The sequence below is a fragment of the Rousettus aegyptiacus genome, unplaced genomic scaffold (genome assembly GCF_014176215.1).
Source record: "Rousettus aegyptiacus isolate mRouAeg1 unplaced genomic scaffold, mRouAeg1.p scaffold_m13_p_10, whole genome shotgun sequence".
Classification (NCBI taxonomy): Eukaryota; Metazoa; Chordata; class Mammalia; order Chiroptera; family Pteropodidae; genus Rousettus; species Rousettus aegyptiacus.
This window is the reverse complement of record NW_023416285.1, coordinates 21,977,952-22,001,159: the sequence shown is the minus strand read 5'-3', so window position 1 is coordinate 22,001,159 and position 23,208 is coordinate 21,977,952. Positions and strand designations below refer to the sequence as shown.

The following is a 23,208-nucleotide window of genomic DNA, read 5'->3' as shown; positions in this document are numbered from 1 at the left end:
TCTCAAATTAACTTATTCTGAAGTGTGGATAGAGGCTGTAGTTCAAACCTGATTCATAAAACAGTGCCTAATACTACAGGGGACTGTACCAGAATGAATTAGCTATAGCAGCCCTCCATTGAACAAATTCAGGAAGATCTGGTCAGTTCATTCTTTTTTTAATAAACCTCCAACCCCCTCTCCCCCAATCCCTTGCTGTTATTAGGGAGAGAATAGTTTTTTTTTTTTTTTTTATAAAGCCAGGTCCAACAGTTCCTTCTTGGGGAGGAGCTAAATGCTGTGCAAGCCAGCATCTCCTGCCTGTCATACTGGAAAATCATTTGGTTGATGGTACCCAGGTTCCAGAGAGCAGCATACGGACTTTGAGAGTTAATAGAATTGAAGAGAAAAAGAAGTCCTGGTTTCCTCCTTAATATAAATTGTATATAATCAGCAAATAAGCAGGCAGTTTTTATTGGTTTGTGATTCATTTGAGACTTAATTCCAATAAAAGACGATGTGATGACATTTAAAAGCTTGGCTGAAACTAGAAACATAAGAAAACTGACAATATCTTTGGTGAAGAATATAAAATATAAAATCACATGCAAAATAATAAAATATTCACTTTTTGGGTGGGTTTTAAGAGTTGCTGATTCAATATCCCCATACTTTTTTGATCATCTGACTACTTTACCAGTCTGACAGTATAGGATAAGTGACAGTTTTATATGCACAGTTTTTTTTGTTTTGTTTTAAAGATAGAATGATCTATCAACATAACCTTCTCAGCCATTCTTTCGGGATAGGAAACAGAAAAGTTGAATACATGCTTTCTGAGCAGAGAGTGAAGGATTTGAACTTTAAATCTCATTTTTCTCGAAAAATGCTTCCACCCAGTATCTCCCACACAAACACACATAGAAGAGACCTGGTCACGTGGATGCTGGACCAGGGACTGTGGTCACAGGATAGTGGAACAGACTAGCGTTCAACTGAGCTTAGGTTCTCTGCTGTTTCAAGGTGCTATTTCACATGCAGTTAAAAGAAAAATCCAGATACATGCTCCCTCCTCCACTAACAATTCCATCTGGGTATGGGGTTGACCAGAGGAATATATTTACTGTATTTTTCTTACCCTTCACTGGTATTTTATAGAGTTACTAATGACAAATGTGAGTAACAAAAATCTGTCCACAATACTGAGACTTTGCCATGGAAAGTGCTGATGATGGAGACATTTGAGGATGACTCTTATGGCACAGGACCATCAGATCTTGGATGTGGTATAAGGTGTGGATGCTCAATTGGTGTCACCAGCTTTCTAGAAGAGAAGTTTATATTTCTGGGGTTGTTTTGGGCTGAATTGTGTCCACTCCCCCTCCAAATTTGTATGAAGTTGTAATTCTCAGTACCTCAAAAGGTGACTGTATTTGGAGAGAGGCCCTGTAAAGAGGTAATCAAGGTAAAATGAGGGCTTTAGGGGAGTCCTGATCCAATCTGACCAGTGTCCTTATTAGAGAGGAGGTTAGGACACCCAAATAACATTCAGCCCAAGGAATGACCACGTGAAGAGTCAGCAAGAGGTGGCCATGTGTAGGCCAAGGAGAGGCCCCAGGAGAAACTGATCCTGCTGACATCTTGGTCTTGAGCTCCTAGTTTCTAGAACTGTGAGAAAATACATTTCAGTTGCTTACACCAGCCAGTCTGTGGTATTTTATTATGATAGTTTCAGCAGTGCAATACTGGGTTTTAAAAAAAGTGAAGAATATTTGGAATTGTTCAAAGTAAAAGCCCACTTAGGCTAACTCAGAGTTGTCCTATGTATGTTCCAAGGAAGTGACTAGCTGTTACCAAGAAAACAAAAAAGGAATTCTGAGCTCAAATGATTTGGGGAAATGCTGGATTAGATAAGTTTCTTTGCTATAGAACTCAGAGGCTGTAATGTGCTGCTGTACGTGTCATTAGCATGAGTCATATGGTCTGGGTTGTCATCCTTGATACCTTTCTTTCCCTCAATTTTCATTTCCAATCTACCACCTGATGACTTTATCTTATAAATATTTTTTGAACTAGTTTCTTTCTATCTGAATCCTCACCAAAACCTGGACTATACCAACATTGCCTGACAACCTTATTTTCCAAATATTTCTTGGATTAGTTCACTTCTCTCTACCGAGCTGCCATTGACACCTGGACCAAACGAGCTGCAACCACCCCTGATGGGTCTGCCCACATCCAGTGGGTGCTCTGCACTCAGTTCTCCATAACACAGCTGAAAGAATCCTTTATAGGCACGGGTTGGGTGGTGCCAGCTCCCTGATTTTAAAGACATTTCAGTAGCTCCCCATTGCTCCTAAGATGAGAAGACAAAATTCCTAACCATTTCTTCAAATCTACTTTGAGTCGTCCTCCTCTCTGGGTTCCGTGTTCACAGGTACTTTTAGTCACACGTGGTTTTGCTTCTGCCCACCAAAGGGCCTCTGCTCATGCTGCACCCTATTCCTGGTTAACTCCCTCTGTCTCCCCCAGAGATGCCTTTCTTTACTTTCCTTATTGGGACAAATCCCTCTACTATTGATTCGCGTTGCACTTGTCACTACTGAAATACTACATTTGTGTAATTATTTCGTTAATACCTGAATCTCCTTCTTCCAGACTGAAAACAGAGTTTGTGTAACATCTTTTATGAAATACCCAGTTAATTTATTGATTAAGGTTTGGAGAGGACGCATCTGAAACACAATGTGAAAAATTCTTATGAAGAAAGAAAATGAGCGGGGTTACAGGAGAAAGGTTACGCCGGTTATTTGCTGTGATTTAGCATACTTTGAAATAAATAACGTATTTGAGAAATTGAATGAAGAAAGGCTATGATATTGGATCTCATCTCTGGAGATGTATGTGGATGTTTAACTTTTTTAACTTCTGATTTTGAAAATTTTAAAAACTTTCAATGACTTGAAAGATGTATAGTATAATGAGCAGCCACATTTTTAATGTTTGATTTTTACTCCTCAAAAGCTGGTCTCTTCTACTTTCCTGTGGATAGTAATTCTGATCATGCCTTCAGAGAGATATAAGGCTATACATAGATAATTAGATCACAAATGCCCATACTTCAGGAAGTCTAGACATACTAACTGGCAAATAATTAATCAAGAAATATCTGGAGCTCCCCCTTAAATAAGGTACTGTGGGAGATAAAAGATGTTTTTGAGACATAGGTGAAAAAATTTATAACCACTTGAGAAAATAATACTTTCATATGAAAGAATAACCAGCAATAAAAATAACAGATAAGGGCTGACTGAGGGGAAGGTAGGAAGTGCTGAGAGAATTAAGAGGATGAGATTGTTTCTAGTTATACTTCTTCACAGGAATGGATTCCCTATGGAAGGCAGCATGTCTTATTTTCAACTCATTTCATTGTACTAAGAGACCAATTCCTGAAAAAATAATTTTATAAGATAAGTTATAAATAAGTATTTTTATTGTAAACCAACAGAAGTATAACAGGTCTGGTTCCTTATTGAAGCAATGTTTACAATTTTTTCAGCTCTTTCCTGAAAGGACAATCGGAGGCTAGTGTATGTTTTTGTTCTTTTAAATTCCAGCCATAGTTTGGTGGATTTAAGCCAAATAATTAATCCATCTTTTTCTCCCTAACGAAGATTAGGCTACTACTATCTTCACTTGATATGGTCAGTCAGCCCCACAATAAGACCAGCCCTGTGGATAGTGAACCAACTCCTCAGGCTGCAGATCCAAGGCGGCAATTCCCTCAACCCAATATGTCTGGAGGTCCCCATTTAGGCTTAGAGAAATTGAAATCAAGTATATAATGAATCAGACACAACCAGGTATGAATGATAAAGATATAGGAAGAAAAATATCATGTAAATGGTGGGTTGGGTTGGAGGAGACCACTAATGGCCGTGCAAAGCTAGTGGGGGTGTATTATTAAGTTAATACAAACTGTGATTGCCTTTAGGCAATTCCTAACCTACACTAGACTGGAAATCTGCCTTTAGAAAGATGAGATTGTCAGGTCCAAGCGATCATTTTACAGATCATTTTACATGTGTACTTGGTGTGAGAACTTGGGTCTCTAAAACTTAAGTTTTAGATCAGATTTCCCCACCTGTGAAGGAGTCAGGAAGGGACATCGCTCTGAGTCACAGGATTACCTGTGTTCCTTAATTTATGCTTTGAACGTATACTCTTCTGTTTTTCTCAGTGTGCATATATATTAATTCCACGATGAGGAAAAAACAATAAAACTATTAAAGGTCAGAGTCGAAGCTTCTTGTTTTTAAACATGGGAAAACTGCTGCTGGTGGCCGGGAAGCCTGTCAGAAGCTACTGGCAAGTCAACGCCCATGGGTTTGGGGACATGTCTGTGACAGGGTAATTAACAGACCTCTATTGTCTACAGACCTCTTATCTACAAACTTTTGATCTTAAAAGGTTACCTAAGTTTCTTAGAAGTCTGTCGCTTTATTTTTTAACAGTTTTATTGATATAATTCACATACCTTGCCATTCGCCCACTTAAAATGTACAATCCAACTGTGTTTTGTATATTCGCAAAGCTGTGCAACCCTCACCATAATCGATTTCAGAACATTTTCATCACCCCCCCCCCAAAAAAAATTCTGTACCTTTAGCCACAAACCCCTGATCCCCCATCCTCCTCAGCCCTGGGCAATCACCAGCTTACTTTCTGTCTCTGTATTTGTATATTCTGAACCTTTCATACAAATGGAATTTTACAATATGCTGCCTTTTCTGTCTGGCTTCTTTCACTTGGCATCCATGCAGCATGTATCAGTAGTCTGTGCCTTTCTGTGGCTATAGAACAGTCTACTGTATGCATATATCACATCTTATTTGTCCGTGCACCAGTCAATGGACATTTGGGTTGTTTCCACTTTTCGGCTAATATGAATAATGCTGCTTTAACATTTATGAACACATTTTTGTGTGAACATGTTTTCATTTCTCTTGGAGTAGAATTTTTCTAGGACTGGGATTGCTGAGTAATATAGTGATTTTATGTTTAATCCTTTAGGAAACTGTCAAACTATTTTCCAAATGGATGCACCACTTTCTCTACATCCTTGCCAACACTTGTCATTGCCTATCTCTTTAATTAAAGTCATTCTCACGGGTGGCTATCATAAAATGGTACATATTTTCTGCTTACAGAAGTCCTACAAGTTAACATATGAAATTTCTTCACACGCATGATTTAATTCCTAACTTCTAGGCCAACGACAATCCTATCTATATGTCAGCACAATTATTATCCCAATTTTACAAGGTAATGGAGGCTTGAGAGGTTAAGAAGCTCTAGAGCTGGGATTTGAACCTACAGTGTTATCTGATTTTAGTGGCTACTTATGTGTATATGTAAACACAAGAGGGTCAGTTTGGGTAATTAAGTAGTTGAACTTTATGAAATTAAAGCATATGGTAATGATAAGTAAGATGTTGAAGGAATAAGGTTTTGGTTTATAGCTACAGGCAACATGCTGTCTGTTGGCAGATTAAGGAAGAGAGAAGAGATTTCTGTGACCACAGAGCAGTTTAAAGGAAGACCTGAGACTAAGCAGTCCTGTAGCACTTTGGGTAAATTACTGTCTTTATCATCCCGCCTGGAATAGGGGAACATTGATTGTCTTAGGGTTATGGTGATAAATAGCATTGAAACATGTGCTATTTATCTTTACCTTTTGGTCTGTGCACTTGAGAAAACAAGGCCAGTTTCTCTTGAATTACTACATTCTCTGAATGTGGCCAGAGGAGTTATTTCAGTTTTGTGATTATTTTCCACCTTATATAAAATGGTTTTTCTTCCTCCTTTCCTCTCCTTTATTCTCCTCTCCTCTCCTTTCCTTCCTTTCTTTTTTTCCTTCTTATGGATGAGGAAACATTATTTTGCAATAATAAACATCATTTTCAATTTTGGCCACAATCACAAGCAATTCTGGAAATTTAAATTCCTCATGCTCTAATTAACATTGTTAGTAAAAAGGTCCTGCTCACTGCAACTATTTTCTAGAAATCTATTCTGTGGTACTGCATACATCATTATTATATCTCCATTTAGGCTCTTCCCAATTTTTAAACTTGTATATGTGACTCCATTAAATAGAATAGTTCAAGGGAACTGATCTTCTTAATAACTAATTCACAAACATTGCTAAAGGTGGTATATTTTTATATATAATTTCCTGAAGAGAAACTATACCAAAGTTCCTCCAACGTCAAGAATCTTAACAAAAACAGCATTGTAGTTTTGGGTGGGACAGAGTTAATTAGGAATGAGAAATATAGACTAGAATGCTCATTATTTTTAAAATGCTTATTTTGAGCAAAGGATCCCTGTTATCTCGATCTTTAGCTTGTACTTGGCAGCTTGTATTTAAAGGATTTATCCTCCACGGGGGTGAAGGGGTGGGACTCTGGGTGGGTGGATGTGGAGAAGACAGCAGGTCCAGTTTTGCCACTTTTATTAATTTTGTGCTAGGGATGAAGTGCTCAGTGGAAAAAAAGGAGCATTGTTTCTATGAAGTGGATGAAGGAACAGGAAGGAGGAAATGTGAGAAGGATGATTTCTCAATTTTATTTCTTAAAAGGCGCTCTTGTGACTGCATTTCCTCTAAACCCAATGTTTTGCGTCCAGTTTGACTGGAGCACACCCTTCTAGGTCTGGCAGTATATAGAAAGAAGGAGAAGATTTTTCCTGACCCAGCCATAGGTCAAGCAGAAAAGTTGGGAGAACTGACTCTGCTGATGCATCTTCAATAAGTGACAGTATTGATCTTTGAAATCATTAAGCCTTGGTATTTTGATTGATCTGTTTAAAAGGTGAAGAGAGATCTTTCATAAGGAAATTAAAAAGATCTACTAAATTTTATAAACTAACCTGTGACTTTCTAAGTATGATCTTCGAAGTCGCATCATTAATGCCATTGCATAAAAATCAGAGGAAACCTAACCTCATGAGAAGCAGCTACTTCGAGGCGAGGTGGGTAGCATAGGCTGTCTGCTGGCTGAGCCGGGGAGTTCTGGGGTCACAGGAACCTTGACTGAGTCCCAGCTTTGTCACTTACTAGCTTTGTCATCTTGAACAGTTTACTTAACCTGAGCCCACTCCTTTAAGTTAAACAACGTATATAAACCGCTTAGAGTTACCGGAACACAGGTGCTCAATAAATGTCAGCAATTTCTGCTCTCCTGACAAAGAGACCTTAACAAATACCAGCTTCGATGCCTGGAAGCGGAGGGTAGCAGCAGGGGTTATAAGGTATCCCCTAGGGCCCCACAAGCCATTAGGCACAGCTATTTGTGTTTTTCATTAATATTTAATTTACTAAATAAATTAAACTATAATCCAAAACTGTAGTTTTCTCTTGAGTTGAGATCAACTACAAATCTTACACTATATTTAAAATTCTCTGTATTTTGTCAGTCCTTTTAGTAGTGATTTTTCAATGTGGTTAACTAAAGTAAAAGAGTTTAAACACAAATGTAATATATTTGATTTTCTATTTAAACATTTCAGTTTTCTGGCCAATAAAACAAACTCTTTTCTAGTACTTAAGTCTTTTTATAAAATGAATAAATCAAATTCATAAATAAGGTGAATCTTCAGTTCTCTTAAATATTTCAGCCAGTATAAAACATAACAAAATTATCTCAAAAGTTTTAACTTACAGATTCAGTCTAAATCAATCACCTAATGAGATATTTTAAAACAGAATCACAGGGCTAAATTATATTAACAAATTTTCTTAGACATTGTGAATATTGTACATATTTAAAATATTACAGACATTTCCATAAACTTATCTAAAAATATATAGACTTTGGATTTTATTTAGTGCATTATGTTTATACTTAATTCTAAACTGTCCAGGGTTAAAATACTATCTTGTAAGGAATTTGCTTTAACAAGGAACCCAAACCAGACAAAGGGTTCCATCTTCTTATCTTTGTCCCCAGGATTCAAATTACTAGTTACCTAATTCTCAAGTCCTCTTTGATTCTTCACCTCCCACACAGGCTGTCTTGCCAAGTGACCCCAATTAATGAATCTAGCCACCCTTTAATCCTACTCTGAATTCTTTGTTTACTCTTCCTTGATGACAAAGTCCTGATTCATAGGACATGCAATTGGAATCTGCACCATCAAATTCCCCACAATAGGCAGCAGACTAATAAGGACTGGTCACAGAAGAACCAGGAGTGAGAAATGTAATCAATCATATAATAGAAGTCACAGGAAAGAGAGAATTTCAAAAAGAAAGGCATTGTCAGTGTCGGCAGTTTGAAATGTAACAAGGAAGTTTATAAGGTAAAAGGATGAAATATGACCATTAGATTTAATCTTAAATTTATATTTTAAACTTCATCAGTGAAAATTGCATGTCACGTTGTGGGTAGAAAACAAATAGCTCTATCTATCTATCTATCTATCTATCTATCTATCTATCTATCTATCTATCTATCATCTATCTATCATCTATCTTATATACAGTGAACTGAAAGTGAGAAATTGGCAACTGCATTTAAAGGCAGCAAGGACCCAAGAATTCCTTAAGATATTTGAACTCAAGAGTTTAATAAGGAAAACTGTGAAGGAGAGAGAGAGAGAGATAAGATAGATAAGTATGGGATGGTAGCCAAAATGCAAAGGAATGAAGCTCAGAGGAAGAGATATTGGTTCTTTATTCAAACAAAGAGAAGAAAAGGGGGTTTGAATGTGTTTACTTAGGAGAGGGCTGACTCCTTTTGGGGGTCAGTGGTAAGGGACGAGTGCTAAGAGCTGGAAGATGCAGGATAGATGAATTGGTGTGCAATGTGCCAGAGCATAGGTGCTAAAAGTAAAGGAGTCCCTGGGAAAAGGTTGACCTTGAGAAGGAAAAGGAACACCTTATCCTCTTAAAATGGAGAGAATGAGGAAAGGGTTGATATAGAGGGAGATAACTTTGTAGATTCGGGTGGAGCAGGAAGTAACTTAGCTGAGGTAACTTAGCCTAAAGAACCGCCTGAATCTGGCCCGTCTTAGCCGGCCTGGCAGGGACTCAGATACCGTTTCTGGGAAAACACTGAATGTGGGCTGAGATGATGACAGCTCCAGAAATGGCCCAAAGGGCGCCATCGCAGCTTCCCAGTAAGGTAGCAGCGGTTTACAAGAATCACTGATGAGAGGAGAAATCTTATAGGTTCTATTCAACTCTGTTTTCTCAGTTAAAAAAAATGGGATAAGGGGTGACGATATGTTCAGCAGCAGTCATTAGCATCTCTTAAACTAGAAACTGGGGCTCCTGACTCCCAGAACCATAGTCCCTTTAAATAACTAATCTTCTCCATCTCTTTCCTTCATTCTTCCACTGTTAGCATGCCACTTTCTCCGAAAAGTCTTCCCTGGCCCCTCTGCCTCCCATCTAAATCAGATCCCATGAAGGCTGTGATACACTCCTTTACCTTTCCTTTGTGGTAGCACAATTTGAAATTCTAGTTTTATTTATGTGATTATTAAATGTTTCTTTTTTTTTCAAGTAGATAGTATAAGCCATATAAGGACAGGGACTCTGTTCACTTCTGTATCCTGGTCAGCACACATCATGTAGTTAGCACTCAATTCTAAGTGCATCTGTGTGGATGAAGGATATTCAAAAATTTTTTTTGCAAATTAATGTTCTGCATTTGTGAAAAATGCCCACTATGGGATTCCCAGAAGGTGACTTACACTTTCTCTAAAGGTCAGAAATATGGAAAATGCTCGATACATACTTGTTGAGTGAAGAAGAATTTCTGCACTCTTGGAATTTTAATTCCCTCAAGAAAAAAAAAAAATGCCTTGCCTCCAAGCCACTCAAAATAATCTAAAGATGTTAACGAAACATTTAAAAAAACTATTTAAATGAGCAAATTAAGATTTTCCAAATGATGTTATTTAGAGTAAATATTAGACTTCATCGGTACTCTGTTAAAAACTGATTTATAATGAAGATATTGATCATATAACTAAGGTAGCTTCTAGGGTCATATATAACTAGAAAACCCATGCTTAATTCCTGAAGTTTTGCAGTTTTAAAGTATTTCAGAGATATCTCCTTTTATATCTGACCCTCAGATACTAAATGAACTTACCAATTTTTAATACAGAAATTCATGCATTTGCAGACACTTAAAAAGAAAAGGCATCACCAATAAATTGACTACCACCTTTCTCAGGAAAGGAAATTTGTGAGCACACACATAAAGATCAGTACCACAGAGTAGGCAAATATTTTTCCATGTCCCACCCAAAGCAAACAAATGAAAACAGAAACTTCAAGGACAATTATAAAATATCTCCAGATTTAAAGACACAGCGGCCTTTTTTTGCATTGGCTTCCCTCTATACTTTCATCAGAAATAAATACTCCTTAATATTCTTCAGATTCCACCTGAGAAGTTCTAACAGGAAAACATTTCTGTTTTTGGGGGAGGAAATTAACTTTTTCATACATTTCTTTCCTTTATGAAGCAAAACAGAATGAATAGAAAATACCCAAATGTTAATTATGGATGTTAAGAGACATCACTGAGTCCTCCTTATCTAGCCCTTAATTATAACTACAGACCCTTATATTCTAATTTTTTTAATGGAAATTTTAATTTCCGATATAGGCTATTATCCCCATTAACAATCGAAATGTACCAATGTTTAGGCATATAAACTATATCCACCAAAGTGTCACAGTGTCAGCATAAAAATGTTTTGTCAATATTTGTTTGGGCAAGTTACAGGGAATATCAATTCTTGAGTTTTCGGGGCAGACTAATTTCAGTCTATCCTGTTATCCATCTAATACGTTTTGCATTTTACTAGAAAATTTGCTAACTATATCTCATACCAAGATTACAATCAGTCAGATAGATTATTCCTCAGTCTGGCCGCAGCTGAAAAGAACAATGAGAAACATAACTTTTTCCAGGTATTTCTGAAGGTACACAAACAGTGCAGGGCTGGCTTATAAGAATATCATACCATCTCTCTAATAACTCAACAATTCTGTCATCTAGGAATTTTCTGACTCTAAGATCAGCTGAGCTGTTCACATTTTTTCTGTTTCGTTTGTCTACAGTTCTTCTCTTATGAAAGGGTATACGTTCTCCTCCTTACCATGATCTCAGCCTCTACCTGAGGCTAGGATTCAAGTAACTGAATTTCTGTATTTCTGAAAAGCATGATGTGAGCCTACCAAAAGGCAGACATGTAGCTGACCCCGGGGGAAAATAATTATTAGTACTTTCAATTTATCCTTATTTTTACTACATCAAAATACTAACTTGCTGAATATAATTTAAAGGCATAGCACAATTGTGATATTTAACCATTGTTTTAGCAGTGGTTTTAAGATAAAGTGTATAAATCTATTAGTACTTTAAATATAGCACTGTGAACCCACACAAGATTAGCAATAGGAAAAACTGGTTTGAAAAAAACATAAAATTAAATGTTACATAAATGTGTGTGGGGTCTGACAAAAACAGATGCTAATTTAAAAATGGAAATGTTTAAGATATGGAAAATGCTAAATTGAAGTAAATTAATAAAACGCTGGAAACAAGCTCACAGAATTTGTAAAATAGAAGCAGAATAGTTTCCGACAGACAGCAGCCCATTTAGGTGATGAACACCAGATGCCAAGTGTGGTTCATATAGACAAAAGTATTCTGATTAGCTTCGGGGGAGGAGAAGAGAATTAGGCACGGAGGATGGGAGAGCCAAACACAGCCCTTAACAGACGGGGGCAAGTGGCTCCCTATTCTCCCCTGGGTAACTCCTAGTATAAGGACAAGGTAGTTCTCTACCGTCATTTCTGTCAGTGAATTCTGATCCATAAGTGTCCAGTTTGCTGGGCCACCACCACATGAAGGTGGACAGTCTGAAACACTGCTCTGGGCCCACGATCAGGACAAGGATCACTGCAATTCTGTAAGAAACAGTCCCCGAAACACACTCTGTGGGAAGAGCTTGAGTCTTAGGAAGGGAGAACCCTGAAGACAGCTGGGGGAATCACTGACAGCAGCTAATTGAAGGAATCCTTGGAGAGCGATGCCATTTCCTTTAGGAAGTTCAGGATACTGGTGTGTTGTTGCAGTGAGAAGGATACTCACTGACCATCCCTCAAATTCAAAGTCCATTTCCGTGAGATAACTAATTAGGCAATGCAGCTGAGTACCCCTAATTAATTCTTATTGAGTGTGTGGGCAGGGGTAGGGGCGTGGGGGACGGGGAAGAAGCTATGTGAGAGCAACCGAAGTGTGGGAGTCTTTCTCTTCTTCCTTGAATTTTAGTCATGCCTCTTGGATCTGAAGTCTAACTAAGTCTATTGATTGCTTTAATGAGTGTTTTACTGTATATTCAGCAGGATGCTGGGCACTGACTATCTGAGTTTGAGCACACTATTTATTGAAGGAGGAAGACAGAGTCACTTGGCAATCCAATAAAAGCCAAATCATTTACAGATACAGGGTAGGAAGGATTCTAGACTGAGTTAGCATATCACTCGGTTCTTGTCTTGGTTCTGCTATTAATTTAGGGTCATGTGACTTTGGCCAAGCAATTCACTTCTCCGGGCCTCCGATTCCTCAGATGTGAAGCGGAGATGTTGAACTAAGAGACCTTTAAGGCCCTTTTGGGATCTAACACTCTGGAAGGAATGTGCTCTGTGTGTTCAGAACAGGGAAAAATCATTTGGGATTGAAATGATCAGGAGTTTTCCCGATAGAAGTAGAGCAGTTTGCTCATTTTCTGCAAAGTCTGGTTTCGCAGTCGTAAAAAAATCCAGGGTACAGAAATTTTTCCTTCCAGATATTTTACTTATGAGTCCTAATTATAATCATTACTATTGCTAAGTGCTAATTAAAATCATTACGTTTTATATTAAAATGGAATGCTAAGTGCATGTTTCTTCAACAAATTTTTCAAAATCTAAGATTATATCCTGGATATTTACCATGTTGTCACATATACATCTCATTTTTTCATCAGTGCAGAGTATTGCATTGTATCTACAACTTGTAGTTCATTTAACCATTGTATATCGACAACATGATTTTTTTTTTTTTTTTTACACCTACAACACCCAGTCTTCCTCAGTGGTCTCCCATCCAAGTACTAACCAGGCCCGACCCTGCTTAGCTTCTGAGATGGGATTGGGCAGGCTCAGGGTAGCATGGCCGGAGACTGAATTGTTTTTTTTTTTTTTTTTATTTTTGATCACGAACAACACTGCAACAAAATTCCTTGTAGACCCTGTCCTAAAATTCAATCTTACACTTCCTCCTTCACCTCTTATTTCCAATCCATCACCAGGTCCTGGTCATTTCACTGAAAATATCTCAGGAACCCATCCACTTCTCTCCATCTAATTGCTCTCACTTTCTTCAAGTGGAGAGTCAACAACATTCATGCAATGGCTCCTGAACTGGTCTCCTCTCTCCCCAAAGTCTGGCCTTCCAGTTTCCCAAACTACACTCAGAGATGCAAAATTGTATTATTTTGTAGCCTGCAATAGCTTCTTACTGTTCTTAAGATAAAGACCATTGCCTTATAATGGTTGTACTGTCTATAACACACTTTGAGATATGTCAGTAAAGACAGTCTGAGATTTATGAATGTGTTTTTAATCTGCACTCTAGGATATAGATTAAATTAGTTGCCCCAAACAGGAATATACACTTTAGAGATGATTATTAATAGAAGGCATTATAGTCCAGAGGTGGTGTCTACAGTTATGTCAGCTTTCTTATTTCTAATTAACACAAAGGACTTTCTAAATTAGCAAATAGATATTAGAAGTTATCTTTCCTTGAAGTCAGTTTTGTGTAAGATGCGTGAACTGGCTGGAATAGTGAAGAGGCATTCCCACTCTTGAATCAACATGGTAGATGATAGCAATTCAGTAACCTCTGGTTACAGCGGTTCCCAATGCTAGTTTCTGAAAAATGCCTTATCCAGTGGTTAGCTCAAAGGGTTCTTGCAGATTAAACTCTTAAATTAGCTCGACCCTGTCTCTAAAGTGTCACACTGTATTGAATGAACTTTCCGTGAAATATATAGTTGAAGAAACTAGAAGAAGGGACTTAACCAAGTTTACAGAACAGGATACATGATTGTTTTGATTCCTGCTCACTAACTGATGTTGGAAGGTGTGGCTGAATTGAGCTAGAGATTGGCTCAGCTGAGGCTCCAAGGAAGGAGATCTTACCTACATCTTAATTTTGGAGGTTCCAACACCCCACAAACAAACAAACGAACCTTAAATAAATAAGAAGGACTAGACTGGTTGAGGTCAGATGATAGTGCGTGGCCTACGAAGCCCTACATGATCTCGCTTCCGCCTACAGCTAACTCTCTGGTACTCAAGACTCTTCCGGGAACACTGCCACCTTGGAGGTGAGCCTGCTAAATGTGTTTCTCACCTTTGTGACTCCCTTTGCCTATTTAGATCCGTCTCATCCTTCCTCAGGAAAGCTGTTCCTGTCCCTGCCTCTCAGGCAGGTCACAGCTCCCACTGCACCCTTCATAGTGTCCAGGACCTGCCTCCCTTGCAGTCCATACAGAGATGCAGAGCACTGTGTCTGTACGGTTACCAGCCTGATACCTAAGAAATCGTGCCCAAGTTCGTTTTGTTCACTTGGCACAACCTCCATTTGTTCGATAGAAGTTGGTTTAAATTTTAGTCTACACAGCATTAACAGGAAAAAAAAAAGCTTTTAATATCACTAAGTTTACTAAATGGAGTGGGCCCTCCACAGAAGAAACACTTTGTAATGTACATATTTTAAAAATTCAACTGAACTCACGAAGTGAAGAATGACAAGTATATAAAATAGCAGAGGTAAGGCAATGGACCTCTCTTTAAAATACAATAAATGACAACTTACTTATTTTGAAAACCTTTCATAGAAATGAGGACCAGGAAAAAAAATCACCTTCCTCATCTCTCATTTCTCCAAATTTTAGTTTCCTTTAGTCACAACCTTTACAGGATGATCATTTCAGCATGTGAAAAAGTTCTGCTTTCTCAGAGAACTCCACTTTTACTTTGTTTCCTCAAAATTAACTCATTGACACCCTCCCTACTTCTCACTGATACAAACAGGGAACTGTTACTACATTTCACCCCAACGTTCTTAACATGCTTGAGGTACAGGGAGCATTTAAAACTACCCCTGGTCCAAATCTTCCATTTTACGCTTGAGAAAACTGAAGGCTGCAGAGGCTAAGCATCCATCCAATTTATTAAACGTTTACTAAGGACAGACACATGCTAGGGGAAGCAGTTAGCTTCCTGGTTCTATAGATAAGGAAATTGAAATGAAGGGAGATTACACGAAATTTCTCCTGCGGTCCCACAACAAATGGCAGAGTCAGGATTCAAAGCTGGCGTGAGTCTAGCCCTCATTCCAGCCTCTTCTGATGGAGCAGCTTACATCTTTTACTCCTCTGAGACTCGCTCAAGAAGTGGACCAAATGGCTTAGTGAGGGAAGAAGATCCAACCACTGCCCCAGGTTTCTTTTCAAAGGGCTCACAGAAACTAAGTGGATGGTGAGCACCTGCAAACAGCAGTTTCTGAGTAAAGAGATTTAATGGGGCCAAACACGCATATAATGCTGTCATCTGTGTCTGAGAGGATGGTTCTGATGTTTCTGACTTATGGGCGTGTGTGTACGTGTGCGTCGCCCAGTCGCACCTGCCGTTAAGAGACCTGCAAATTGCTGGGGTGGCGAATTCTTGAGTTTTTGTTTGCTTGTTTTGCTTTTTGTCTAATTAACTCTTACAGGACGATTGTCAGTAATTTTACTTTCTCTAAAGTTACTTTAGTTTTTTTTTTTTTTTTTTTTTTTTTTGATAATATAAAAGTCTCACTGCTTGGCCCCATTAAATCTTTGAATTTAGTCAGGGTATTAAAAAAAAACAACAACAACCCTCTAACTTTCTCCACATCAGTGGGCTGTCTTCTCTACCTTCCTCTGTTTTCCAGCTCACCTCCCTGGAGCCACAACCTAGCCCTGTGCTTCAGCACCAGAAATGGGCGCAGCAGTCACAGAGCTGGAACTCATTTCAGGGCGGGGGGATCAGTGGTCTTCTGAGGTGCGGCCTCTCCGCCTGCGTTGCGGTATATCTCTGAAGCTTTCATTACGTCCATTCCTGCAACACTTGGCTTCCTTCACCAAAACCAAATCACAGTGAGAATCATAAAACCTGCCCTGTCAAGTTTAAAAGAGAATGCAGATATATTGTACTTTGGAAACTCAATCTTGACTGTCTAGCCAATTAATTTTGATTTACGATTCCCTTTTAGCAATGACTATTGCAGTAAGTGCATTTTGTTACATGCCAGGCAGTTAGCAAACCAGAATTTGAACTCAGGTTATCTGACTTAGAATTGTGAGTTCTCTCAGCTTCCTCATGCAGTGGTCAGAGGCTGGGAAACAGGACAACAGGGACGGGAATCACTCTGAAGCAGTTTAGTCAGAGCGCAATGCTGGAGGTTAGGAACGAGGGGTGCAGCTCCAGTTTTATTTCCAACATGTGGGGTACCCTTGAACAAGCCGCTTCTGCTCTCCAGAACTTGGATTTCTTACCCATAAAACCAGGTGTTTCAAACCCTTCTGGGTCATGATTCTATAATCTATGGGCATTTTTTAAGTATCAGCTTAGTTTCTTAAGAAGCAGGCTTAAAAATATATTTGGAAAAAATAAAAACTTTCTTGTCACTCAAAGAATCAAGGGAAAAGGTTGCAAAATAACACATTAATTGAAATATAAAGTGTGATTTGTTGTCATTGGGATCAATATAGAAATTAAAAATAAGAAAACCAGGTGAGGAAAGAAATCAGTACTATGAGCCATTTTCAAATTTTTATTAAATAGTTACTTCAAAATCACTGATTTAAACTGTCAAGCACTTTTATGGATTTGGCACAGTGTATGTGGAAATCAAAACAAAACCCAAAACTGATGAGACTGAAAATTTCCCCTGGAGACCAAATACGAAACCTGCAGAGTGCTTCAGTGCACAAATGGAAGATTGGCTTGGAATAAGGAGATCTGGGTTTGAATCTTGGCTGAGCAACACTGCTAAGTCTCAGTGTCTTTATCTGCGAAAGGGGCATAATAATCCTACCCATATAGATGTCACACGACAGTTGAGAAGGTCTAATAAACGGAAGAACTACATGAAGAACTGTTTCATTATAACTAATCGTCTGCTAAAAAAAATTATCAACGGGAAACTTACATGGGCATACAGATTTGGAATCTTAATGCTTGTACTGCCTCTTGGAAAAACCACCATTATCACCAAAAAGTATCTTCTTTTTCAGTAGTAAAGCACAAATGTGAAGATAGCATCTCAAACTAAAGATTAGGAAACAATTCAGAGCCTGGCAGTCCTCTCTTACTTTCTTCAATCTTCACTTCCTCTCTTACTTTCCCTAGAATCCAATCTGGCATCAGGTCTCGTGGGACGTGCTTTGAAATGCCTCTTAAATTGGACCCTTGGTCTTTTTCACCATCTCTGCCTTAGACTGAGCTGTCCTCATGGCACGCCTAGAAGACAGCAAAACCTCCCACAGGTTCATTCTCTCCTCCAGGCCATCCACAGGTCTGCCTAATTAGCCTTCCTAAAAAGCAGACCTCCTCAGGGTCAGTGATCCTATCAGTCTCGCACTATTTCCCTCTACTCCAAAACATGCTGGTTGTCTCGCCCAGGAATCCCCTCACAGCCTTCAGACTCCAGCCTCAGGGCCTATGCTCCTGCTGCTCTCCCGGCCTAGAATGTCCTTCCACCACCAGACTACCTTATTACCAATCACTTCCCTCGTGGGCCCTTTAGTGCAGTACTTCTCAGACTTTGCTTATGAATCAGCTGGGGATCCTGTTAAAATGCAGATTCTGATCAACAGCTCCGAGGTACAGTCAGCTCCCAGTTGACACCACGCGGGTTCCATCACCTACCAGCTGCATCCATTGCCTAACTCAGACCAACATGACTGGGTTTCAGTTTCCTTACCTGAAAATAGAAATTCTCCCTTCACCTCTGGAGTTGATGTGAGACTTAAGTTAGGTAAGTTATATAAAGTGTTCTGCCAAAATGTGGTAGATTGCAAAAATGGCTACAATTCTCCATTCCTCACAAATCCAGGCCATTCTCCTGACTTGCTTTTAAAATAGTTTGGAAGAAAAGCAACTTGTGTGTGTTTCAGGCTAGTCCTCAAGGAGCTCTGCTTCCATGCTCCCTCTTACAACAATCCCCAGCCCTGCTGTTCCCCAGCCAACGCAGCAGTGGTCAGCCAGTACTCAGAGGGAGAGCCACCGAGGTGACCGCAGATGCATAAGAGAGCCTGGACAAGACCAGCAGATTCTCCAGGCCCAAAGTATTGATCTGCAAAGTCATAAACTGATGCATGGTTGTTTAAAGCCATTACATTTTGGAGTGGTTTGTTACATGGCACTAAATAATACTGTATAGGTAATTTCTCCATAAATAGTGTCTATGATAATATTTTAAGAAAAAGGTACTTAACAGGAAATGTATTTTCCATACTACTAAAAATAAAATTTTGGGGTCAGTTGTAGGAAGATGACTGAGGTGGGAGTTGGGATTCTTAGATTCTGGTCCCAGGAGCTTGTCCAATGGGCAGTCTTATGACCTTGGACACATCATTTAACCCTTTTGAGCCTCCGTTTTCTCATCTGGAAATTAAGGTGGTTAGACCAAATGGCTCTTAAGTTTCTTTTCTAGCTGTAAAAATGATTGAGGGTGAACTTTTTCCAAAACATAGTACTTACTTCCTTGCTAAAAGTGCTGAACCCAAATCTCCTTTCCTCGTAGACTTAGGATGCAATCAGAGGCAGCCTCCACTATATCGCCTCTGCTATTTAGCAGTTGGTCGTGGCGACATTCACTTAGAATAGCCATACACTGAACCTATAAGGCGAGCCTCCTCACTGTGAACCAGGAAGCTCATTAGGAACCAAAATATAAAGAATGCCATGCAAGTGCTAGTGCAGGTGAACTTCTTTTATTCATTTCTAAGCTGCAATAAATATTCTGGAGGACTGAGGTTGCACAGTTGATCACTGAATAAGAGGGATACTATTTTACAGCCATTAAGTATGAATCAAATCTGTCTTTATCGCACATAAGTGATCCGAGATATATGTACTCAATTATTGAATGGGGTAGGGGAAAATTCGATCCCAAAATTAAAAAAAAAATTAGAAACTTCTGTGTGTAAAGATCGATTCTGGGACTAACGAACAAGTAAATTACAAGTCATTCAAAATACATGTTATATTAAAGAGCTATACCTGTGGCAGTAAGTCAATAACTACGGTGACTTTTCTCTCACAGGCATCAGCGGCTCTCACATACCGCTAGTACAAACTTTTACACTGCACTCCTGCAAGTACAGGCACATCGCCGACATACTGCGAGTTCGGTTCCAGGCCACTACGACAAAGTGAGCTGACTGTCATCTTTTTGTTGCTGGAGAGTCTTGCCTTCAATTTGTTAAGAACACAACATCTGTGAAGTGCGATAAAACTAAGTATACCTGTACAGTCTTCTCTGTGACATACAGCAGGCCGTATTGTGAACTTAAAAACAAAAGGCTGTTCTACTGCCCACTTCCACTACTATTGCACAATCAAAGGTCAGGTATTTTTATTCCCAGGAGTTAAGCTAAACCAGAGAATGTATGTACAATATGAGGACAACAGTTTATCTTAAATTAACTTTGCCTTCAGACGCATATATTTAAGTTTACATAAAGAAGCACCGGGTTGTTGAAAGTGTAAAATATATTTGGCTCATTCTTTACATAAAAACTTTGTGATGGAAACAAACTACGCAAGGCCCTAGAGTAACTTTAGCCAGTAGGGAAAGCATTGCAATGAAATGTGGCTTATGAGTATCTACCTGGAACAAGTGTATTTTGTAAATTATTTTCTCTGAGTTAACATGCTAAATACCTTTGCCCCTCTAAATATCTTTTGAATCAATTTACTTTTCTCTCTCCTCTCATATGGACTTTTAATAGCGGCTGCCTTGCTTATATCTTCCCTGTTTCACTCTTCTCATTGAAGCCAGAGTAAACTTTCTAAAATTCAGGTCTGCTCTACTTAAAATCCTCCATGGCTTTTCTGAAGACAATTAAGATCCATGAAAACAAGGACTGTGTCCCCAGCACCTCACTGAGCGTCTGGTGTCTCTGGCTCTACACACAGGCTGTCTCCAAGGCCAGGTCAGGGTTTCATTTAATTTTAGAGAGCCACTTATACACTGAACAGAACGGCGTTCACTGCTCATGGCGAAATTTGAGATATGATATTCCTTTTGTCTTATGTTATCAATATTCACTGCAGTTCAGGAGCATCTTTTCTAAGATGCTTGAGGACTCTGAGTCAGTATTTTGAGTTTTTGTAAGTATCTGCTGGAGGACACATATTCATCTGATGGGTGTGTTGTGTTATAAGTATGTTTTAGAATAGGGTCATTTTGATGACATATGGTCCTTCTGAAGATTCTAATCTCTGTGGGACCATGATGATCTCAGGTGGATAGGGTGAGAGTAAAAAAAAAGATTTCACTTTCGTTTTATTCTCTTAAATTGCTTTCAAGTGGAAACAAGGCTAAGAAAGGCTACAACTGGGTGACTCACCTGACCTGCAGATGGCTGAAGGCTCACGGCTGCTTTCCCTAAGATAAGCCTATCAATCAACTCTTTTCTCGATGTCTAGAAAGTTGATCTGCAACCAGATAATCAATCTAAAGACCAAAAAAGGAAGAAAAAAGAAAAGGCAGGAGCAAGGTACTATTTAACTAAGACCTTCAAAGAGCCCCAAATTCAGGGTTATTGCAAACACTGTAGAACTAGTGGAGTTTGAAACATTCCAGGTAGAGAAAACCTGGCTACTGGGAGGCTGGTATTTGATTATTTGGAAAGTGGTGTCCATTCCAAGAAACACAGTCAATGGGCTCCTGGGGCACCCAGGCAGGGTGGTTCCAGGAGCCAGGAGGGCAGGACTGCGCTGCCCTTGGGCTGGGACTGGATTCGGGCCAGAGCTTAGCCAGGTGGTGTTTCCAGACTTAGAGAGAAACTAGGCAGGAAATCAGGGGAACCCTTCCATTTACTGAACACGTTTAGCTGATACACTGTTTTTCAGATTCCAGATATGAAAAAGCTCTCATTACATAGCTAAGATTGGTCACATTTATCTTACCATGTCATTAGATATTTATTAGAACCATTGAGGACCAGATCCTGGGGCCAGGTGCCATGATAAGCACTATCACATACTTGCTGAAGGAAAGAGCAGGATCATGGATGGACTTAGAGTGAACAAAGAAATGATGAACTCCACCTTCCTACATCAATGTCTGCTCCATTTTCACTCTATGATCAAGACACCTTCCTAAAACTGACCCTTCACACTTCACAGAAATATAAATAACTTTATAACTCTAACTTGAGAGCTTCAAATCATTGTTCCAATGACCTGCCCTCATGACTGTTCAGGTGCTCTATAGGCACAGGTGTTTAAAAGACTTTAACATCTGCCTCCTTAAAATAGTATCAGCTGGAGGATTAAATACGGGAATAATTGGCTGATATGGAATCCATTGTCTTTAAAAGCAGGAACCACTTTCTTTCTCATCAAATGTTTCTCATCTTTTCTCCACTTATTACTCCTCACAAGCTTGGTTACAACCACCCAGGAATCCACAAGTCATGGTGAGGAGCACCATTAGTAATTCTCTTATAGCGACAGGAAGAAAGGAAACACTCTATTCTTTAATGATTTGAACCAACCCATGGAACACTGACTTCCTCTAAATTCACTGGGTAAATATCTCTACCACCTGTCAAATAAAATGTGTTGTTAGTAAAGCGAGATTTCTTTTGTTTTTAAGTCAATGCTGGAGAAAAAAAAAAAAATCCAAAACGTTGATTTCTGTCATATCACCGGAAAAATTCTTCAGTGGTGGTTTGTAAAAATTTCACCTCATCAGGACTGCCAAGGTCAATGAGACCCAAGTTACCAACTTGGAGGTGCTTGCCTAATGATGAAATATTCAGCAAACAGTTTGTGACCATTTAACCGTTTGTACCTGGCACCCTCTTTCAACACGGGCTGCCACCCAGCACTGAGCCCTCTTCCCTCCACCCCTCCCCACGGCCACCCAGAGCGCCAGCACCCCAAGGGGGCAAATTCTGGGACACAAGGACATTTCAAAGAAACAGAGGCGGTTACAGTCCATTTCTGTTTCATTAAAAAAACAAAAACACTCAGATGCTTAAAAATGGGGGACGGGGGGGGGGGGACTAAGAAATAAGGCGAAAATCTCTTGCACTTTTTCCAATTTAAGTTCTCAAGCATTGTTGAAAGTTCATTAATTAGGGATTTAAAAACAAATGTTTCATACACCAATTAGATGCCAAGCTTTACAAACTGTCTAGGTTCTTTAGTTTGAGGAATTTGTAAAAGTTTTCCGCCCATCCCCCCTCCTGCCCCCATCCTGGATTTTGTCTTTCCATACCTTTGTTGAATTAAGACACTTTTCGGAAGGAATCAAACTGACAATCCCCCCGCACCCCCCAGGGCAAAAGGAAATGCAAATGACCTGCGGAAGAAATCGGGGAAATAAAGCCATAAAGCCGAATTCCGCAGGAATCAAGCCCTCGTCCTCCCCGCGGCAAAGTCCCACGCGCGGGGCGGAAGACGGTCCCTACCTGGGCCCGGGCGGCGGCGGCGGGGTCGCGGCGCCCATGGCTTCGCTGGCCTCGGGCGGCCGCGCGGGGACACCAGCCGCTGCTCAGCGCCGCCCGGAGCCCGCGGGGCTCGCAGCGGCCGCCCCGGCGCGGTCATTGGGCCCGCGCGACACGTGACCCGGCCCGGGGCGAGCCTCCCCGGCACGTGTAACCCTTTACCCGCGCCGCGCGGCCCCCCCAGCAGTGCCCGGGCTGCACCGAGGGCGCGCGCTCGAGCCCCTGGAACCGTGCTTTCGACCCCTCGCTGCCGGAATGGCCTTCCGGGAGCTCTGAAGCAGAAAATCCAGAGCCGGGCCGCTGAGCACCCACAGCCAGGTTGCATGCCAGCCTCTGGCCCGTGCTGGGTAACTTTTTGTTGCCTACTTTAATGTG

At 39.9% G+C, this 23,208-nt stretch overlaps 1 protein-coding gene across 3 annotated transcripts in view; it reads right to left on the bottom strand.

Moving 5' to 3' along the window:
- Positions 1-22,873, bottom strand: part of CUNH4orf19 (chromosome unknown C4orf19 homolog) — a 68,714-nt gene extending 45,841 nt beyond the window's left edge. Inside the window, exon 1 of one of the 3 annotated variants that reach the window (XM_016140720.2) lies at positions 22,798-22,873. The gene's annotated coding sequence lies outside the window, so the exon portion shown is untranslated. The other 2 variants (XM_016140729.2, XM_016140726.2) reach the window with 2 other exon arrangements.
- Between the last annotated feature and the right edge of the window lie 335 nt (positions 22,874-23,208).